The sequence below is a fragment of the Leptopilina boulardi genome, unplaced genomic scaffold, assembly GCF_019393585.1.
Source record: "Leptopilina boulardi isolate dan_hultmark-lab unplaced genomic scaffold, ZJU_Lbou_2.1 LbouV2_330, whole genome shotgun sequence".
NCBI classification, from domain to species: domain Eukaryota; kingdom Metazoa; phylum Arthropoda; class Insecta; order Hymenoptera; family Figitidae; genus Leptopilina; species Leptopilina boulardi.
The window spans coordinates 2,116,808-2,138,212 of record NW_026137897.1 but is presented as its reverse complement, the minus strand read 5'-3'; the positions used below and the strand labels follow the sequence as shown (position 1 = coordinate 2,138,212).

The 21,405-nt window shown below is 25.0% G+C and overlaps 1 protein-coding gene across 1 annotated transcript in view; it reads right to left on the bottom strand.

Moving 5' to 3' along the window:
* Nucleotides 1-17,264, bottom strand: part of LOC127285081 (cysteine-rich venom protein DIS1-like) — a 44,688-nt gene extending 27,424 nt beyond the window's left edge. The window contains exon 1 of the mRNA XM_051310894.1: nucleotides 16,571-17,264. The gene's annotated coding sequence lies outside the window, so the exon portion shown is untranslated. The remainder of the gene's footprint in view (nucleotides 1-16,570) is intronic.
* Nucleotides 17,265-21,405: the final 4,141 nt, after the last annotated feature.

Genomic DNA, 21,405 nt, shown 5'->3' with positions numbered 1-21,405 from the left:
TGATAATTTTTAGAAACTAAAAAAACGAATTAAAAAATTAAATTACAATTTAGAAATATGAAATACCTACTTTAAATATGAAATTAATATTATATATAAATACTAAAAACGATCTACTTTCTTAAAAATAGTGACATATTTTTTCTTTAATATTTCTGAAATGTCTCTTCACAAGATTTACTGATCCGTCACAAATATATAAGAGTCACATGGAATTGTCTCTAAGATTTACAGATCTATCTGTATGATTCATAGAAATTTCTCCCAAAAGATTTATACAGATGTGTCTGTATAAAATTGGCAAAAATTTCTTGTACATTTCTAAGTCTGAATTATATAAGTGCCTCCGCGACAAAAAGTACCTAAACTCGAAAAATTTTTATGTTATGTTTTTGATTTTTGAATTGAAAATACGAAGAAGATACCCATATGTGGGAAATTATTCATACTAGATCATGAATAATTTTAATATTAATAATCTGGAAGCAAACAACTAAGAAGACCCCCATATGTGGGAAGTGTTTCATACTAGATCATGAATAATTTTAATACCAACATTAATAATTGGGAAGCCATCAACTAAGAAGACCCCATATGTGGGAAGTGTTTCATACTAGATCATGAATAATTTTAATATTAACATTAATAATTGGGAAACCAACAACTAAGAAGACCCCCATATGTGGGAAGTGTTTCATACTAGATCATGAATAATTTTAATACCAACATTAATAATTGGGAAGCCATCAACTAAGAAGACCCCATATGTGGGAAGTGTTTCATACTAGATCATGAATAATTTTAATATTAACATTAATAATCGGGAAGCAAACAACTAAGAAGACCCCCATATGTGGGAAGTTTTTCATACTATATCATGAATAATTTTAATATTAACATTAATAATTGGGAAGCCAACAACTAAGATTCCATATGTGATAGAATTTTTAAGACGCCGAATTTTCATTTGTCCGAAATTATAAATGACCGAACAAACAATCAACAGCAAGATTTCAGCGAAATTTTTGAAAATTAACCAATTAGAAATTATCTAGAAAAACGTGATTGGTTAATTTTCAAAAATTTCGCCGAAATCTTTCTGTCAATTGTTTGTTCGGCTATTTCTAAATGAAAATTTGGCATCAGAAAAATTCTATCAATTTAAAATTCAAACAAACTATGAAATTCGGTGAATTAGATTTTCTGTTATTTAAAAATTCAATTGAATGAAAATTCTGCTAAATTAAAATTCGATTAAATTAAATTAAAATACATAAAAATGTATGGAGTACTTTTTGATAGGACCAATAGCATTCGAGTTATGCTGATGGATCATCAATATTTATCCCTTTTATAGTATAGGATTGATAATTCAAAAAAAAATTAGTCACAATTTATTTTAACTCAATAGTTTAGCGAGAACAGTGTTACAAGTTTCAGAGTAATTTGTAGAAAATGTTTCTCACAACGTTGATGAATTGTCTAAATGATTGTGAGTGATTGAATTGCGTCTGACATGAATTATATTAGGAGGCATATATTCAATATTATTAGGAGACACAACAGAGAATTCCGCATAGTTTAACATTAAATTGGAATGTTAGTTTTGTTATGAACAATTTTACCACTCTGATATATATTTCTGTGCACGTGCACGAAATTACATTTTAGAATCACATTATCGTCAAACGTCATATTGGACCTTGAAATAAGAGTCACAGATTTCTAAAATGAAGTAATAAGGTTCGCAAAATGATTTCAAACTTCTATGAAATTGAAATAGTGTACAGTAGTAAAGAAAATTACGAGCAATTTTTCAAATATCGAAATTTAACGGAATTCATTTTTTTTAAATAATTCATTTGAGGAAGAATCAGACAAAGAATTGGAACACAAGTTAGATTCCAAATTTTAAAAAGGCTTCGGTGAAATTTTAAATAATTTAATTTTGAAAATTTTAAACAATTAGAAATTGTATTTAAATCAAAATTAAAAGTTTTTATGAAATAGGAAACGATTCAGGTAATATAATGTATAAATATTCTTTTTAGGTTATGTTATTTGAATCTTACATTGAATGTTAGTAACATAACCTAAAAACATTATTTTTAGGGAATGTTACCTAAATCACATCGTATGTTACATCGAAACATAACCTGAAAACATTATTTTTAGGTTATGTTACATAATTGTTTTCTATTGCATAAAAACATTAATTTTAATTTAAATGCAATTTCTAATTGTTTAAAAAATTTTAAAAATAGAACTTAAAAAAATATTAGGAATTGTATTTGATCTTCCCGGTTTTTTTTAATTAAAGTTCGCATTTATTATACAAATGCTAATGAAAATCCTTGAAAATAAGAATTTTCACGCGTGTCTTTAAACTCATTGGCGCGAATGCACTGTATAATTATATTGCGCTATTGATAATAAATCAGCAATAATAAAAGTTGAATAAGTATATGAAAGATAAAATCATGTTTGTTAAGTATAAGACGTTTATGATATGATATCTCTGTCCTTCTGTTCCGTTATGTCAATTTCAATCATGTTTGCCACTCATCTTCAATATTGCCTTTGATTATGAATGGTAATCAAATTTCATCTTTAATTACTTTCTATATTTTTTCCTCTCTCTCTCACTCTCTCTCTCCCTCTCTTATTCTATTCATTATTTTTTCAATTCGAGGTAAACCGAGATTATATCTTCATTATAGAAAAAAAAAATTCTAAAAATAATATTACCGTTCTTTGCATCTTTGAGGAAAAAGAAAAGGCTGAAAGGTGACGCGTTTGCTTGAAACTTGATCAGTTCAATGTAACTTTGACCCTATTATCCAAACCTCCTAATCTACCTTTCATGCATCGCGTCATTGGTAAAGCAGCAAGAAAAGTTGCTAAAACTTATTAAATATTGAACGAGAGTTAAGATTCTTCGTTCGTGCAATGAGGTCGATCCCAAGAGAAAGAGAGAGAGAGAGAGAGAGAGAGAGAGAGAGAGATTCGAACGATGCCTGTTCTCTCGGAAAATGAAATTCCCCCAAGATTTATTTAATTTTCACATTTTTTATCGAAACCACTTTATATACTGATAAATGTTTGTATATATAATATATTTATTATATATAGAATACAGAAAAAAAAATTTACCGGAAACACGTAAAGGTTTTACTATAGAATAGCGAAAGATTTAACAGAAACAAGTAAAACTTTTGCTACTATAGTGATACGTTTCGCTGTTCTAGATAAATCTTTCTTTTCGTGAAAAGTTTTATTTTGAACCAAATATACAATTTTTTGTATTAACACAATTTTTTTATTGTAAACGATTCAAATACATATATTTATTTGATTCAAATAAATATTTATTTGATCGTAAGATATTATAAATTATAAATTCGTAAGATTTAACTGTTTATTAAACCATTGGAATATTTTTATATATAATATCCATTTACTTGTCGATAACCTGAATGTATATACACTGAAGAAATGCAATTCCTTGATTTCTGTATATATACATGTGACAAGATAGAGAGAAGCATCGAATTCTTATTTATACGATTTGTCTACAAGTGTAATCCGTTACGGAAACAGGAACTCGGGGGAAAAGTTTTTTGATCGATTTGCTAGCACGTTTCAAGGGTTGTTGACTGACTCGTTGAATTGGAAGAATCTACTCGGAATAAATAAAATCGCTTATAACATACCACACTGAGCGGCTTTTTCCTCGACATGCTTCAAAATATCTGAATTCATATAGAAAGTATTATATTCGACTTTCTGTATTATGAATTATCAATGTTTTAAAATTCATTTTTCCATTTTTTACCGAATTTTGTTACTATATATTTATGGAATTTTTTAAATAATCGAATTTTAATACAGTAGAATTTTTGGTTATTTTTATTTAGCAGAATTTTAGTACTGAAGATTTTTTCTTTAACTCAATTCTTTTTTAGTAGATTTTTAAAAAAATATCTAATTCTTATTTTCTAGCAGAATATCTATATTTAACCGAATTCTTGTTTAATCGATTTTGTATTTAATCAAATCTTACGTAACAGAAATTCCGTTAGGAAGAAATTTTGTTTAGTCGAATTCTTATTTAGCCGATTTTCGTATTTAACCAAATTGTTATTTAACAGAAATTTCGTTAGGAACTAAGAAGATCTCCATATGTGGAAAGTTTTTCATACTAGATCATGAATAATTTTAATACCAACATTAATTATTGGGAAGCCATCAACTAAGAAGACCCCATATGTGGGAAGTGTTTCATACTAGATCATGAATAATTTAAATATTAACATTAATAATCGGGAAGCAAACAACTAAGAAGACCCCCATATGTGGGAAGTGTTTCATACTAGATCATGAATAATTTAAATATTAACATTAATAATCGGGAAGCAAACAACTAAGAAGACCCCCATATGTGGGAAGTGTTTCATACTAGATCATGAATAATTTAAATATTAACATTAATAATCGGGAAGCAAACAACTAAGAAGACCCCCATATGTGGGAAGTGTTTCATACTAGATCATGAATAATTTTAATATTAACATTAATAATTGGAAAGCCAACAACTAAGATCTCATATGTGATAGAATTTTTAAGACGCCGAATATTCATTTGTCCGAAATTATAAATGTCCAAATAAACAATCGACAGAAAGATTGCTACGCAATTTTTTAAAATTGACCAATCACGATTTTCTTGATAATTTCTAATTGGTCAATTTTCAAAAATTTCGCCAAAATCTTTTTGTCAATTTGTTTCTTTTACCATTTTGTAATTGAAAATTCGGTGTCTGAAAAATTAAATCAATTAAAAATTTATACAAATAAAAAATTTGAACAAATTAAAATTCGTTAAATTAGAATTTCTGTCATTTAAAAATTTCACGTCACATAAAATTCGATTAAATTATAATTCTGTTAAATTAAAATTTGCTTAAATTAAAATTCTTTTAAATAAAAAATCATGCAAAGATTTTCTTTTTTTTATAAGATTTTGCACTTAACTAAAATGCTTATTCACCAGAATTTTTTATTTTAACCGAATTCTAATTTATCAAAAAAAAAAAAAAATTTAAGCTAATTTGAATTTAAGAACGATTTTTAAAAATTTGCAATTTATGTCTTTCGTGTATTCAATTTATTATCTCGTGCAAGAGAAGCTCATCATAATATATGTATAAGAGAATATCAATATACTATTATAAACATAATGAGTATCACGTTCAATGCAATAATATACGCGGAAACAATTTTCTCATCTAACTCAAATTATTTCTTGTTTAATCTATTCTCTGTTATATTGTATGCAATTTTTTTTTCTTTCACTTGGCAGATATTCTTCTCAATTCTACATTGCTATAATTAAAGAACAATTAAATAATTACATTGTATATATGTTAGAAGTAAAATATAAAGTCAATTTCCTATAATTATAAGAATAAAAAAAAAATATTGAACCTTCATTATATATAGTGTGAGTTAATAAAATTAATTAAATCATTTGCAAAAATAACTTTTCATTGAACAAAATTAGTTATATGTTTAGATTTCTCTACTTGTCAAAATCAGACAGAATTAATTACATATTAGTTAAATTTGAATGTTTATTTAAACATTTCTTTTAACATTATTATTTTTAATAAAATTTTTTTATTATTAATTAATAATTGAATTAATTAAATATTTTTTGTTTAATAAAAAGTCTAATTTTTTTCTGTTAATTCAGGTATTTTTTTGCTAATTATATTACTATGTTAATTTTGAAATATTCATCAAAAGATAATTATTATATTAATGACTTATATTAGAATGTAATTATTATAGAGAGATTAAGTAGTTTCATGTAATTTGTGTGCGTATCAATTTGAGTTATGGAATAATCGATTTATTAAAATAACATTCTCGAGCTAATTAATACCATATTCAATATAGGTACGATAAACGACGTTTCTCAATTACTCCTCTCTACTAATGTCTCATATATTGCAAAACGGTTAATATAAAAAATTTGTCATTTCTGTTTTTTTGTTGTTTTTCATTTTTTTAATTCCATTTATCAATTTTAGTTTTTCTTTTTTACGATTTTTATTAGTGCTGCCCACGAGACCAAAAAATCTCGTCTCGTCTCTAATTTTTATAGTTAACAATTAATTTTGTTACTTTTTTTAAAAAATAATTCTTAGTTTTTGTTTGGCTTCCAATTTTCATTTAAGTATCTCCGAAAATTAAAGACAAAAGTAATTTTTCGAAGTTCTATTATAACCCACACTCTGAATTATCCACAGGATCATAAATGTGTATCCGGTGTGAAATTCTCAACGTCCTCGACCTATATAATCTCACAATGAAAGGTTCTTTAATAGATACAGTATAATACTCTAAGCTCTTGCTAATAGAGCTTTTATTGTATCCAATTTTCCAAATGTTTGATAAAATCTGTTAATTTCTCGAGACTATGCATTTATTTTATTTATTTCAAATTTATCGTATTTTTAACCAGAAATATAAAAAAAAATTATTGAAAATGAAAAAGATTTGAAAAAGATTTTTCTATATTTTAATTAATTATTTATTACTATGTTAAAAGCTCTTTACGAAAGCTCTTTTTGTCATAAAAAATTTCTTCGCTAAATCCCCCTTTTTAGTTTCTATCTTATTTTCAAACTGTCGAGAAAATATTTTTTCAAAATACTAAAAATGTTTCATTTTTTTATTTTCGATAAGACTTATGAAAAGATTATGAGAAAAAAAAAGTGTGAAAAGAAGTGAAGATAAAGTAGATGTCAAAAGCAAGTGCAGAGGAAAAAAAAAATTCAAAGACGCGTTTATAAGTAACGAATCGATATAGAATTTAATTTCCTTTACAATATGTTCTGAAAGGTAGCAAGTTTATCAGTTCATTTACTTATTGACATCTACTTGGAAATTCAAAAAAAAAAGATCATCTCGATTTTTCATTCTATTTTATAATTAATAAATAAAAAAAATTTTATTATTGAAAAAATATTGAAATAATTTGTCATTAAAAATTTTGATTGTGACAAATTTTTATCGATTAAAAAAAAGAAAATAAAAAAATAAATATTTAGTTTTTAATTAATAATTTTCGTTTTTTTTTTAAATATTTATTGAAACACTTTTTTCTCATAAAACAGAGATAGAAATAACAAAACTCGGAGTTGAAATTGAAATTAGGTAATAAAAATAAATTTTATTGATTTGTTTATTCAATTATTGAAACAGTTATTTAACATCAATTACAATAAATTGTTTTTTATATTTACAATATAGTAAACTCACGTAAATATTGCATAAGGAATATATAATTAAAAAGAGACAAGAAAAAATAAATGTCGTTGAAATATTTTCAATATTCTAACAAGAGAATAATAATAATAATAATAATTGACAGGCAATCAGTAAATATACTATCAAAACAAAATATGTATTGTTTTATTGAATAAATGTTGCAACATATCGAGAAAAAACTTGTTAACATACATATCAGGAGAAAAAAAGGGGGTTTCAATTAATTGCGCGAAATTGAAATTTTTTTTTATGAAAATAAGATAAATTTCTTTTATTTTTGATATTATTAATAATATTAAAATTATTATTATTATTATTATTATTATTATTATTATTATTACTATTATTATTATTATTATTATTAATACACGGAAAAAAGATTTACCTGAAACAGCGAAACGTTTCACTATAGTAGCAAAAGTTTTACTTGTTTCAGTTAAATCTTTCGCTGTTCCAGGTAAATTTTTTTCCGTGTATTATTATTATTATTACTATTATTATTATTACTATTATTATTACTATTATTAATACACGGAAAAAAGATTTACCTGAAACAGCGAAACGTTTCACTATAGTAGCAAAAGTTTTATTTGTTTCGGTTAAATCTTTCGCTATTCTAGTGAAACCTTTCGCTGTTTCAGGTAAATTTTTTTCCGTGTATTATTATTATTATTATTATTATTATTATTATTATTATTATTATTAATACACGGAAAAAAGATTTACCTGAAACAGTGAAACGTTTCACTATAGTAACAAAAGTTTTACTTGTTTCAGTTAAATCTTTCGCTATTCTAGTGAAACCATTCGCTGTTTCAGGTAAATTTTTTTCGGTGTATTATTATTATTATTTTATCTTAATTAAATCTTCTTTATATATTGTTTTTACGAGAAATTTAAAGGCAATATTCATTAACGTGTTTTTATATAAATATTTTCGTATATAAAATGAAACTATACGATAATAATAGTAGAAAATAAATTTCATTAACGTCAATTACTCTTGAAAGACATTTTAATTTTTCGCCAAAGGAATGGAGTTTCTGCTTCATTATATGCTTTTATCGAACTGTCAATGATTCTGACGCATGAAATTAGATTCTCATCTTCTTGAGATATTTTTCAAAAAAAAAAATTATGTTTCCTTTTCTTTTCGTTTATTTTTGTATATTTATTTTTTATAAAAAAAGGTTTTGTATTTATAAATTTGATATATTTATTTATTTTTTTTTTTTAATTTTCGATAAATATCGTAAAGAGAAGTGAAATGTTTCTCTGAATGGACTAAATACATGAAAGATTTTCAAATCGAACGAAGAGGCAAAGCTTAAACAATAAAAAAAAAAGAAAAAGAAAATAGAAAGAAAGAAAAGAAAAGAAAAATGTAGGTCTAACAAGAATCGCTTCTTTACTGCAAATGCTATAAACATTGAACACTGTGAGAATGTTTAAAATGCATCAAGCGCTTCTTTGAGACGACTTTTAACAGTTACCATTTTTCGTTTTATTTCAAGAAACTTATTTTGTGCTTTTTTTTATATTTATTTGATATTGATAGAAAAAAAAATTTATTCAAATACGATTCAATTACTAAAAATAATAATATTTTCTTAGTAATTAAGTGGTATTTGAATAAATTTTTTTTTTCATTCAGTCGAAAGCTCTTAAAATATTAAAATTGAAAAAATTTGTTTGTGAAATTTTTTTACGTTTGCCATATATAAAACTGCAATAAAAAAAATATTATATATAATTCATCGCAGGCCTGACCGCATATTGCGGCCAATTTCATTCATTCATTGTTTGATAGTCGAATATATAGAAGTTTCTAAATGGGATTTTGGCATTTATCCAATATGCAAAATTACCATGGAAATAATATAAGTCGGCTCTGATTTTTGTTAAAGAGAAAAAGAGAGGCAAAAAAAAATGTAAAAGAGAAATAGAGATATTTGAAGAAACTGGAACCAATTTTGTTTTCAGCAGATTCAACCTCATTCTCAACATCATGATTGTTTTTTTTTTTTTATAAGATAACGAGAAAACGTTTAAAACTCGAGGAAAAATGAAAAAGAAACTCAAAACCTCAAGGGGTGAAACAACAAATGCAAATTTCAGTCAAGCGTAAAAAAAATTATATATATATGTGTTTCGAGTCCTGCAGTTGACAATTAAAAAAAAAATGTGAATATAAAAAATGTGCATATATATCAAAGCAGTGAATAATAATTTTCCATTAGAGCAGTTTTTGCATAGAGCATGTTTGGTCTGCACAAATATTTGATACGTAAAAGTACGCTTTGCATACATGCCCACTTTAAAAAAAAATATATATATATGACATAATAAATTGAAAATTGTTTTTAAAATTTGATATTTTTCGAATTAGAAAATTTTTTCCCGATTTTATAAATAAAGCATTTTATTGAAAAAAACTTTTTTATTATTTTTAAAATTTATCGAAAAAAAAAATAATAATTGGGACAAAGAAATTATTTCAAATTATTCAATATTGGACATAACTGCGGTTAAATAAAATATTACTAAATGGATGACACAATTTGATGAAATGAAAAATTAAATAACAAATATAATGCTCGATTATATTTATTTAAAGAAAAAAAATCTAATTTTTAAATAAATGCAAGCTTCTTTTCTGTTAAATATCAAAGTGATATATACTTTCTATATATATATACATATGGACGCATGAAAAAGTCATAAAATGGACAAATTTACGGTTTAGAAGCTTGTGGAATTTAATGTTCACCCTCGTCAACTCTGTATAATAATTTTATGATCTTTAGCCATATCGATGTGCAAAATGATATATATATATATATATATATATATTTATTTATATAGAAATAATATTGTTTGAGAAATGAGGTTTTATTTAACAGAATTTATTATATAGGTACTTAACAGAATTTTTATTAAACGAAATTTTCATTTAATAATAGAATTAATTTTTATTTTACTGAATTTTACATTTTATTAAACGTATATTTTCAATTTATAACAAAATGTCAAATACATCACAGTAAAAAGAAAATCTTGTTTTAAGACAGAAAAGAGGTTTTGTTTTAAGACGCAACAATTTTGAAAAACTGACATCGGATTCGTAATCAGCGACCCCAAAAACCCCCGAGTAGTAAGTTTCAAGCGAATCCGAACGATTTTTTAAAATAAGTCCGCCATATTGAATCCACCATTTTGAATTTTGAAAAACTGACATCGAATTCGTAATCAGCGACCTCAAAAATCCGTGAGTAACCATTTTGAGGCAGATTTAACGACTTTTTGACTGTTACAACACTCAGAAAAAAGATTTCTTTGATTCAAAAGAATCAATTTCTTTGATAAAAGTTTTCTTTGATACAAAGAAAATTTATTTGTTTCAAAACAAATTATCTTTGATACAAAAAAAAATTATCTTCGTTTCAAAGAAATTGTTTTCTTTAAATCAAAGAAATCTTTTCTCTGGATGTAGTGCAATATTCGGTATATCTACTAAAATGCAGTGACTTTTCCGACATTTTGAGTCCACGATTTTGAAATTGAAAGTTTTTAAAAACATAGTTTGAAAGTACAACTATTTTATCCACCAATAGAATAGGTTAGACGACTTAAAAAAATGTTTCTGGCTTCAAAAGAAGTTTTATAAAACAGTTTTTTTTATTTTATCCACTATATTGTATTTTCTGATGGACCAATGTCTATTTTAACCTCAAAATCTGAAAAAGCGATCCGCAATACTCCGTAGAATTTATTGCCACTAAATATTAATGTTTTAATTCTTACATTGAAGTTAAGATAAAAATATTGGACGTTAATGGCGGTTAAGAATACTTAGCTCATTAACATAACCTCAAACTAAAATGTTATTTTTCTATATAAATAATTTTGACCAAAAATTTGTTGTTAAATAATAATTATTTTACTTTTTCTAGTTTTTGTTTAAACATATTGCTCATAAAATGATAAAATTTTACATTTTGAGGTTATGTATTTTGTTTTTTGATTATCAGCACTTGAAAGATACGTGTGGTCACATTCGAAATTATTTTTTTTCGTATTTTTGTCGGTATAACCTCAAAAAATAATCTAAAAATATTTTTTTTTCTGTATAATGCTTTAGTGTATATTGTAATTTGCTGAAAATATATAACTTATAATTTAAAAAAATATATATAATTATTTTTCACTATAGAGGCAAAGTTTGGAAGTTTATATATTCAAATTAAAACCTGTTCATCGGAGAACTTGAATCGAAATTGCATTTGAGTTTATATAAAGAGGGGGGGGTGGAGGGGGTGAGGAACCTCTGTCGAACTATCAAGTTCTCTTCGTTTCGCTGCTCATTGATGCTGATTCAGTCCCTCGTGTGTTATCGATAAACGTCTATTTCTCAATGCGAGAAAAGGACATCTTAAAGCTCAAAGGTTTTTTCTTTTCTTTTTTTTTTGCACCGCGCGTTCATTCTTCAAAGTGTCTCATGATAATGTAATTCGAAAACAATTCATTTTTCATTAAATTCGCTTCAATTTTCTTACAATACTTTGCGAATTCCTTTTTTATTTTCTTCTACTTTTAAATTCGCCTATTTCTTCTATTTAGAGGATTTTATTCTATTTTTCTTGAAACTTTTTTAAGTCCTTGAATTTTAGGGTTATGTTTAACCTATGACCTTGAATTTTGAGGTTATGTTTTAACTAAGGCCTTGAATTCTGAAAACCTGTGCGCTTGAATTTTTGAGGTTATGTTTGATCAATGACCTTGAATCTTGGGGACCTGGGACCTTGAATTTTAAGGTTATGTTTCCATAGTAACCGTTACCATAGCAACCGTTGCCATAGTAACATTTTCATAGTAACTGTTACCATAGCAACCGTTGCCATAGTAACAGTTACCATAGTAACCGTTGCCACAGTAACTAATGCCACAGTAACTATTGCCACAGTAACTAATGCCATAGTAACTAGTGCCGCAGTAACTAGTGCCGCAGTAACTAGTGCCGCAGTAACTAGTGCCGCAGTAACTAGTGCCGCAGTAACTAATGCCGCAGTAACTAATGCCGCAGTAACTAATGCCGCAGTAACTAATGCCGCAGTAACTAATGCCGCAGTAACTAATGCCGCAGTAACTAATGCCGCAGTAACTAATGCCGCAGTAACTAATGCCGCAGTAACTAATGCCGCAGTAACTAATGCCGCAGTAACTAGTGTATAGGTCATTTCACGTCAATTCGCCGCTGGATTTGAGGTTAAAATCAGAACCAAAATATAGCCAAAATACTGTATATGGGTCATTCCATGTACTTACTATGTCAAAAACAAGTCTTAGGTTGGTTACTCTTGACGTGGAATGACCCGTATGGAGACAGCGGCGAAATCTTTTTATAATATAGAGAGATTATTATTATTTTTTTTATTATATTATTTTTATTATTATTATTATTATTATTATTTTAATAACTATTAATTTTTTTTGTGTTATTAATGAACATAAAACAATACAGAAATGAAATAAATTTGCATCATGTTTAATTTTCTTTAAACGCTCGCGTTAATTTACAAACTTTCAAAACCAGTCTTCTTTATTATTACAATGAAGAAAGAGAGAGCCATGAAAAGTTTCTTGTCGGTAAAGTTTTCAAAAGACTATAATTTTTCTTTTCTTTCTTTTTTTTTCTTAGTTTTTCTTGTTCAATTTTTTAAAATTGTGATTGCTGATGTTTAAAAAAAAAACTGTATTTTCTATGCATAAGAAATATAAGAAAAAAAAATTACAAATAGAGTGAAATGACAATCTGGTAACGTAATCACTCTCGATTTGGTGTACTTGTCCAGGTGTTGGAAATTAAAGTGGAAAAATTCTTTCGTCATATTTTAATTGCACTTAATCATATTGTATATATAATCAACGGCATTTTTTTCCAGAAATGTAAAAACAAAACGGATTAATTTTTTTTTTTTTTGTGTCTCTTATAATTGTAAATTATATTTTGCAATTTTTGTTTGTTTTTTCTAATTATAATTTGAAAACTGGACGAATTTTTTTAGCAAAACGAATGACAAATTGGGAAAATTAATGATATTTTTAAAATTTATGAATTTTTATTATTTCATTCTCTATTATTATTTTTTTTTTATTTTTTAATGTATTTATAAAGGGTTTTCTCTTTTCTCTCCCTATTTAATATTTGAAGATTTACTCAAAGCTACAGGGCCATTTACATGAACCACAAATATTCAAGTTGCCTTTAAGGCAAATATATTCTGCATTAGACTTTCAATAGTCGTGCAGGTATTTAAGCCTTTGATGTGTAAATTAATCTATAGAAATTCAGACAAATCTTATATACTGGATTTTGAATCATTAGACAGAAATGTATTTTTTTTTATTTTATTATTTTCTGTTCAAAGAGGAAAATTATTAATTAATTAATTAATAAGATAAGGTGACTTAGAATTTTATATATTTACACTCAGAAAAAAGATTCTTTGTTTCAAAAAACGTTTCTTTGAATCAAAGAAATTTGTACATTGTTATAGGATCAATGAAAAAATTTCTTTGATTTAAAGAAATTATTTCTTTACTTTTTTAGGGATTCGTTTCCATGGCAACCGTTTCCATAGTAACAGTTACCATAGCAACCGTTGCCATAGTAACCGTTGCCAGAGTAACTAATGCCACAGTAACTAATGCCGCAGTAACTAATGCCGCAGTAACTAATGCCGCAGTAACTAATGCCGCAGTAACTAATGCCACAGGAACTAATGCCGCAGTAACTAATGTCACAGTAACTAACTGTTATTATAGTAACTAATACCGCAGTAACTAATGCCGCAGTAACTAATGCCGCAGTAACTAATGCTACAGTAACTAATGCTACAGTAACTAATGCCATAGTAACTAACTGTTGCCATAGTAACCGATGCCATGGCAACCGTTACAGAATTTTGATCACGAAGATCACAGCTGTTTACGAATTTACATAGAGTCTGCGCAAACGCAGTCGTGGTAACTCAGAGTACATAAATTCAAAAGAAATATTTATTTGATTCAAAGAAATTTTTTTATTAGATTAAAAATATCATTTAAAGAAAAAATCTGTTTAATTAAAAATTTTCTTTTTGTAAAAGCAAAAAAAACTTTTTTTTTTAATTCAAACAAATTTAGTCTTACATTCAAAAAGTGAGGTTAAAAGAACAATTTCTTTGTTTCAAAGAAATCTTTTTTTTCTGGGTGTATAATATTAATCTTAAAATTTTTATCATATTATTCTCTATTTTAGTAATAATAATTTTAATTAAGAATAATTAATTACATTTTGAGAAAATGCGATTAAAAAAAAAACAAAAATTTTTTTTATTGATGTAAAATTATTTATGACACAATGAATAGTGATTTTAGGTGATGAAAGCTCTTGTTGAGTTTTTTTTTTAACTGTTGGCGTTGAACGTTTTATCGCTCTATGACCAGGCTTGTGTGGACGATTATAATGATTTATAGTACCAAAATTTCTCAAGTCTCGTTGCTTATATGTTTGTTCAGACTTGAAGCAGACTGGAAATTTTGTTATCATCTACAAAACAATCTTTCATTTTCACAAAAAAAAAATTGCAATCGATTTTTACTCAATTTTATAATTTTTTTTTTTTAAATGACAATGTAATTTTATCAATAATTTTTCTTCTTTATCAAAAATTAATTTAAAAAATTGGATATTTTTCAAAAATCAGATTTTTTTGTTAAAATCACTCTTTAGAGAAATTTTTAATAATTAATTTATTTATTAAATTATTAAAAACTAATTGAATCTTTAAATTTTTTTTTTTAATAATTATTTATTCGTTTTACAAATTTGTATTTTTTTTTACCACGAAACAAGATAAAAACAAAAACTTGTATATTATGTTTAACGCTTTTTCTGTTCGACGTTTGCAGAAAACTTTTATGTATGTGAACTTTGTTTTTACATGTATCGAAAAAGAATGATAGATCGGTTACGTGAAATGATATAAGAAAAAGACATAAAAACTTTTCCGCGAATGTTTTTTTTTTTAAAAAAAAAGTTTTTTTCGATAATAAAAAATGTTTAGTTCTTCTTTTTTAATAATTTACAATTATTTATTTACTATCTATTTAAATAATTAACAATTTGAAATTATTATTTGTTTTAAATAATAATTTATAATTTATTATTTATTTAAATCAAAAATTAAAAAATATAAATATATTATAATATATTAATATAATATCTAGATATAAAAATAAATAAAATATAATTAAAATATTAAATTAAAAAATATTTTAAAAAATAAAAAATAGAATAAAAAAAAATAAAAAAATATTTTTAAAAATATTTTTTGAAAAAAATATTAGAAAATAAAGATTGTGCGTTAATAATCAGTTTATACTATAAAAACTTTATATTTATCGATCATTTGTGGCTGCGAATTTTTTTTTTTATAGTTTTTTCCATAAAAATATTTTCTATAAATTTTTTTATGCGATCATTACTATTTATTATAAATAAAAGTAATGTTTCTTTTTTATTCATACATGTATGTGTACGTTTAAAACTAAAAGGGTTTTTATATTTTTTTATACATATTTTAATAACTTATAAAATTCAAAAATATATATATATCATCTATTTATAATAACTTTTTTAAAATTTATTTTAATTATTTATTTATTTAAATAGAAGAAAAAAAATTATAATTAAAAAATTATGAATTGGTTAATATTTTTTATTTAAGTACCTATTATTTATTATTATTATTATATTATAATAATAATAATAATATTATTATTATTATTATTATATTATAATAATAATAATAATATTATTATTATTATTATTATTATTATTACTATAAATTATTAAAAACTATTATTCATTTATTTGAAAATAATTAAATTTGTGAATCTCAATTGTTAATTACTGCCTATTTATATTTTGCAGATCCACTTTTATGAAAATGGAGCATCCTGAACTCAATTGGATATTTGTAAGTACCCAATTATTATTATTATTATTATTTATTAATAATAAATAAATAAGCGTTGTATAAAAAATAAAACGGGAAAAAATTAAATAGAAAGAATTTTCTTCCAAAGAAATTAAAATTTGAAATTATTTTTTTTGAAAAAAAACATAATTATTAGAAAATGTAAAAAAAATGTTTAATTTAGTCGAAATTTAATAGTTTGTGACTTACCGTGTAATTGACAAGGAAAACTTGATAAATTTGAAAAAAAAAAAATTTTTTTTGACGTTACTGATTTTTCTTCGATTTTTAATAAAAAATCAAAATTGCACTAATTTGCACTCTATTATTGAGGTGAAAAAGAAATTCCAATGTCTCGATTAGTTTTGGTTTCAAATAAATCACAGTCAAAGTAAACGAAAGGAAAAATTTTCTAATCCAAATGATAGATTTCACAAGATTTATCTTTGCACTTGAGAATTTCTATACTTTACTCCTTCAATTTCTCTCTCACAATGAAAATAAATCTCTCTTTGTGTGTGTGTGAACCAATTATTATTTTTTTTGATAATTATTTATCAAATTTTAAAATTACTTCATTTTTTTAAAAAACTTTTTAAAACCTTCTAATTAGTTTAAGAAACATTTTTTTCGAAACAAAAAGAAAAAAAGAAAAAAATTGCAAATACATTTTCATATAGCACTTTTTAATATTTTTGTTTTCTTTTTTATTGATTTTAAAGAGAGCATTTTTAGAATTTTTTTTTTTTTTTTTGGCTAAACAATCATCAAAAAATCATTTTTTCTCACTATTAATTTTTTTTTCTTTAATCATATTTTACTTCTTTTTGTATTTTTGAAAAAATATTTATTAATCTTTATTTTGAAATAACTTTTTCCAAATTTATAATTATTTTTTAGTGATAAAATATCATTGTATTTTTTTTTTTTTTTTAATGAGATGAAAAGAATTTAAGAATTTTTTTGTGATAAAAATTGTTTATAATTAATTAATTTAATTTAAAATTGTTTAGTGTTTTAATTTCGCGCGCGAAACCTCGTGTTTGATAAAGCCTCGGAGAAAATAAGGACGAAAGGTAAAACCATCCGTGCTCTGGTTTGTACCGGCACATTCTGAGTCCGTCAACGTTTGTTCATGACTCTTTTACATCCCTTGCGCGCAAGCTCCTCCACTTCTCCTAACAGAATACATTCCGTATATATATAGTTATACAGGTACTTTTTTTTTTTAAAATACATGATATTTTATAACGCCCTTTTAAATTTGTAAAAAGCATACCGTTGTACATAAAAGAAAACGATATACAATTTTAGGAGAGCAAGACGCATTATTCTTCATATATATTTTAAATTTAAAAATTTGGAAGGTGCGAATATTTTCACAATAGGACAATTTTCATAATAAATAAAAAATTTTTTAAATTTTCTTTAAATATTTCTGTTTTGATATTATTTGATTTGTAATATTATTAGTAATTGAAAATTATAGGTTTTTTTTTTTGTTATTATATAATATATATTTATTTGGGACGCATGATTATGTTCTAAAAATAATTAGTCATAATTTACATTTTATCGAATTTTATCGAATTTTCATCAATCCGATTTTCTATATTGCAGAATTTTTATATAACGGAAAATTCAACTCACAGAATTTTTATTTCTTCGAATTTTAATTATTTGTCAGAATTTTTATTTGCTCGAATTTTCAATTTAACATAATAGGCATTTTAAAGAATTTTTATTGGGTAGAATTTCATTGAATAGAATTTCATTCAGATCAATTTTCATTTGTTCGAATTATTATTTGTTATAATTTCCATATAATCGATTTTTCATACTACAGAATTTTTACTTAACCGACAAATCATTTAATAGAATTTCTAATTGATAGAATTTTCATTTGTCCGAAATTTTCAAATGACCGAAGCAACAATCGATTTTGGCGCGATTTTTAAAATCAACCAATCACAATTTTATGAATAATTTTTGATTGGTTGATTTTAAAAATCGCGCCAAAATCGATTGTTGCTTCGGTCATTTGAAAATTTCGGACAAATGAAAATTCTATCAATTAGAAATTCTATTAAATGATTTGTCGGTTAAGTAAAAATTCATGTAGTATGAAAAATCGATTATATGGAAATTATATCAAATAATAATTCGAAAAAATGAAAATTCATCTGAATGAAAATTCTATTCAATAAAATTCTACCCAATAAAAATTCTTTAAAATGCCTATTATGTTAAATTGAAAATTCGAGCAAATAAAAATTCTGACAAATAAAAATTCGAAGAAATAAAAATTCTGTGAGTTGAATTTTCCGTTATATAAAAATTCTTTAATATCACAGAAAAAAACTGAGTTCATTTTTGTTGCAGTTCATTCTGAATTCGGTATCATAATGAACAACAACTAACTTCAAGTTACTCAATATGAACCGGACCCGGATCAAATGACAGGTTATGTTAGTTTCTGGTGAAATTCAAGATTTTTAAGATTATTATGTTGGCAACAACTGCAACTTATGTATGCAGCGCCACACTGGCGCAATATTCAAATTGAAATAGTAGAAATATATTTTACTTTAATTTAACAATAAATTTGAATAATTATAGTTAATGTATAATGTAAATTATTATTATCTTTCTATATTATAAAAATATTTCGCCGCAGCCGCCGCCGCTGTTTCAGACATTTTGACCTAGGAGGGGGGGAATCCCCCCCTTCTAATTGAGGTTATGTTCGTTTCTAGACTCTGAATATAGCCGCAAGTCCCCCTCCCTCCTCTCATTTCCCCTCCTCAGCCAAAATGGCCTAAATTTTGAGGTTATGTTCGCTTTAAGTCTCTGAATATAGCCGCAAGTCCCCTCCCCTCCCCCGCCTGAAATGACATACATTTTGAGGTTATGTTCGTTGCAAGGCTCTGAATATAGCCGCAAGCCCCCCTCCCTCCACTCATTTTCCCTCCTCCGCCAAAAATGACCTAAATTTTAAGGTTATGTTTGTTTTAAGACTCTGAGTAAAGCAGTAAGTTCTTCCCCCTTCCCTCATCTCTCTCCGTATTTCCCGCCAAAAATGACATAAATTTTGAGGTTATGAAAATTTCAAGACTTTCAATATAGCCGCAAGTGGAGGTGGAGTTCCCGCCAAAAATGACTTGAATTTAAAGGTTATGTTCGTTTCAAGACTTTTTTATAATTTATTGGTTTTTAGGCAATTTCATTGAAATTATATTTAAAAATAATTTCTTAATGTCGATTATAATTTATTTAATTATTTATTTATTATTAATTTAATTAATTTATTAATTAAAATTTAATAATTTTAATTTTAATAATATTTATTCAGATTTCAATGAATTTGTAATAATAATTCTTTGAAATAGGTGGTTCATTTGGAAAAATAAGATCAATGGAAAATTAAAAAAAAATGATTAAATCAGGGGGGCGGAGCCCCCCTAGTATATTATATTTATAATATTCATTTATAAACTATTATATGTATTATATTTTAACATAGTATAATATAAATATAATAATAGATAATATATAATAATTGTAAAATATACAAGAATTACAATTTAAAAAATGGTATGGGATAAATTTATTAAAATAAGTTTAAATAAAAATTTATATATATTACATTAATTATATTAATATTTATTTAATATTAATACTTTTATATTATTTGATTAGAATTATTTATATATTTATATATTACAAAACTGGACTGTGGATGTAAAATAATTAAATTATACATAAAGTAGTAATTATCAGGTATTATATTATTATATTATTATTATTTCATTTCATTTCATTTATTAAGTTAATGGGACATGCCCTTTCGTACAATAGTACTTATTATAATATAGATACAAACTTGTATATAAAAAATATAAATATAATTATAACTAGGTTGGTGCATTTTAATTATTATTTAGTATTAATCTACATAATGCCGAGGTGAATCTTGTTAAATTATTGTCAAATAGGTCTATTTCGTTAGAAATTGAATTAGCTTCTCTACTAAGTCTATCAATTAAAGCATTGTTCCCATAGTTTGTTCTATGAAATGCTACAGAAAAAAGTAAGTAATTCCTTGTTGTTCTTACTGGAACGGACAAATTTATTAATGACAGAAGAGAAGGACACTGAATAATTCCGTTTAATAGTCTGTACAAGAAACTTATATCCGCATAAAGAAACCTTGAGGAGACCAAAGGGATATTTAATATTGAACGTAAGTTATTATAATCATGCGTGTATCTATCAAAAGGAATACCAAGTTGTCTTGCAGCAAATCTAAGAAATCTATTTTGTACACGCTCAAGTCTGATAATCTGGTATACATACATTGGTGACCAAATAATACAGGCATATTCAATTATCGTTCTGACAAGTGTAAAGTATAGAACCCTCAGTGTTACAGAGCTGTGAAAAACCGATGCATTTCTCGTTATGAATCCCAGGGACCTTAAAGCTCTTGAAACCACATCCGAGATATGTTCATTGAAAGAGAAATCACTAGTAAAAAGTACACCTAAGTCACGAACTATTCTCTCCCTGTGTAATTCGTCATTACCAACTGTGTAATGATACAACAATGTTGTTTTTTTGGTGAAGGAAATAACATGACTTTTATTAATGTTGATTGACATATGATTTAGATCACACCATTCCGATAATCGATCAAGATCACCTTGAAGTGATAAATGATCTTCATACGGATTTATAGAATTCAAGACAATATATTATATTATTAGGTATTTATCAGTTCAATTATTAAAAAAATTATTGTTACTCAAATTGTAATAATTTATTTTCTGGAGAATAAAGATGTTCAATTAAAATATATGCTTATTTCATTATGATAATTTTTCTTATATGAGAGATAATCATATTTTACAATTATATAATTATAATATATTATATGTATTTATAATACATTATATAATTATAAATATATATTATTATAATGAATAACACTTTATTTTTGGTTATAGTTTCAAGTTTAAATTTGGCGCCATTATCTTTGGTTTTTA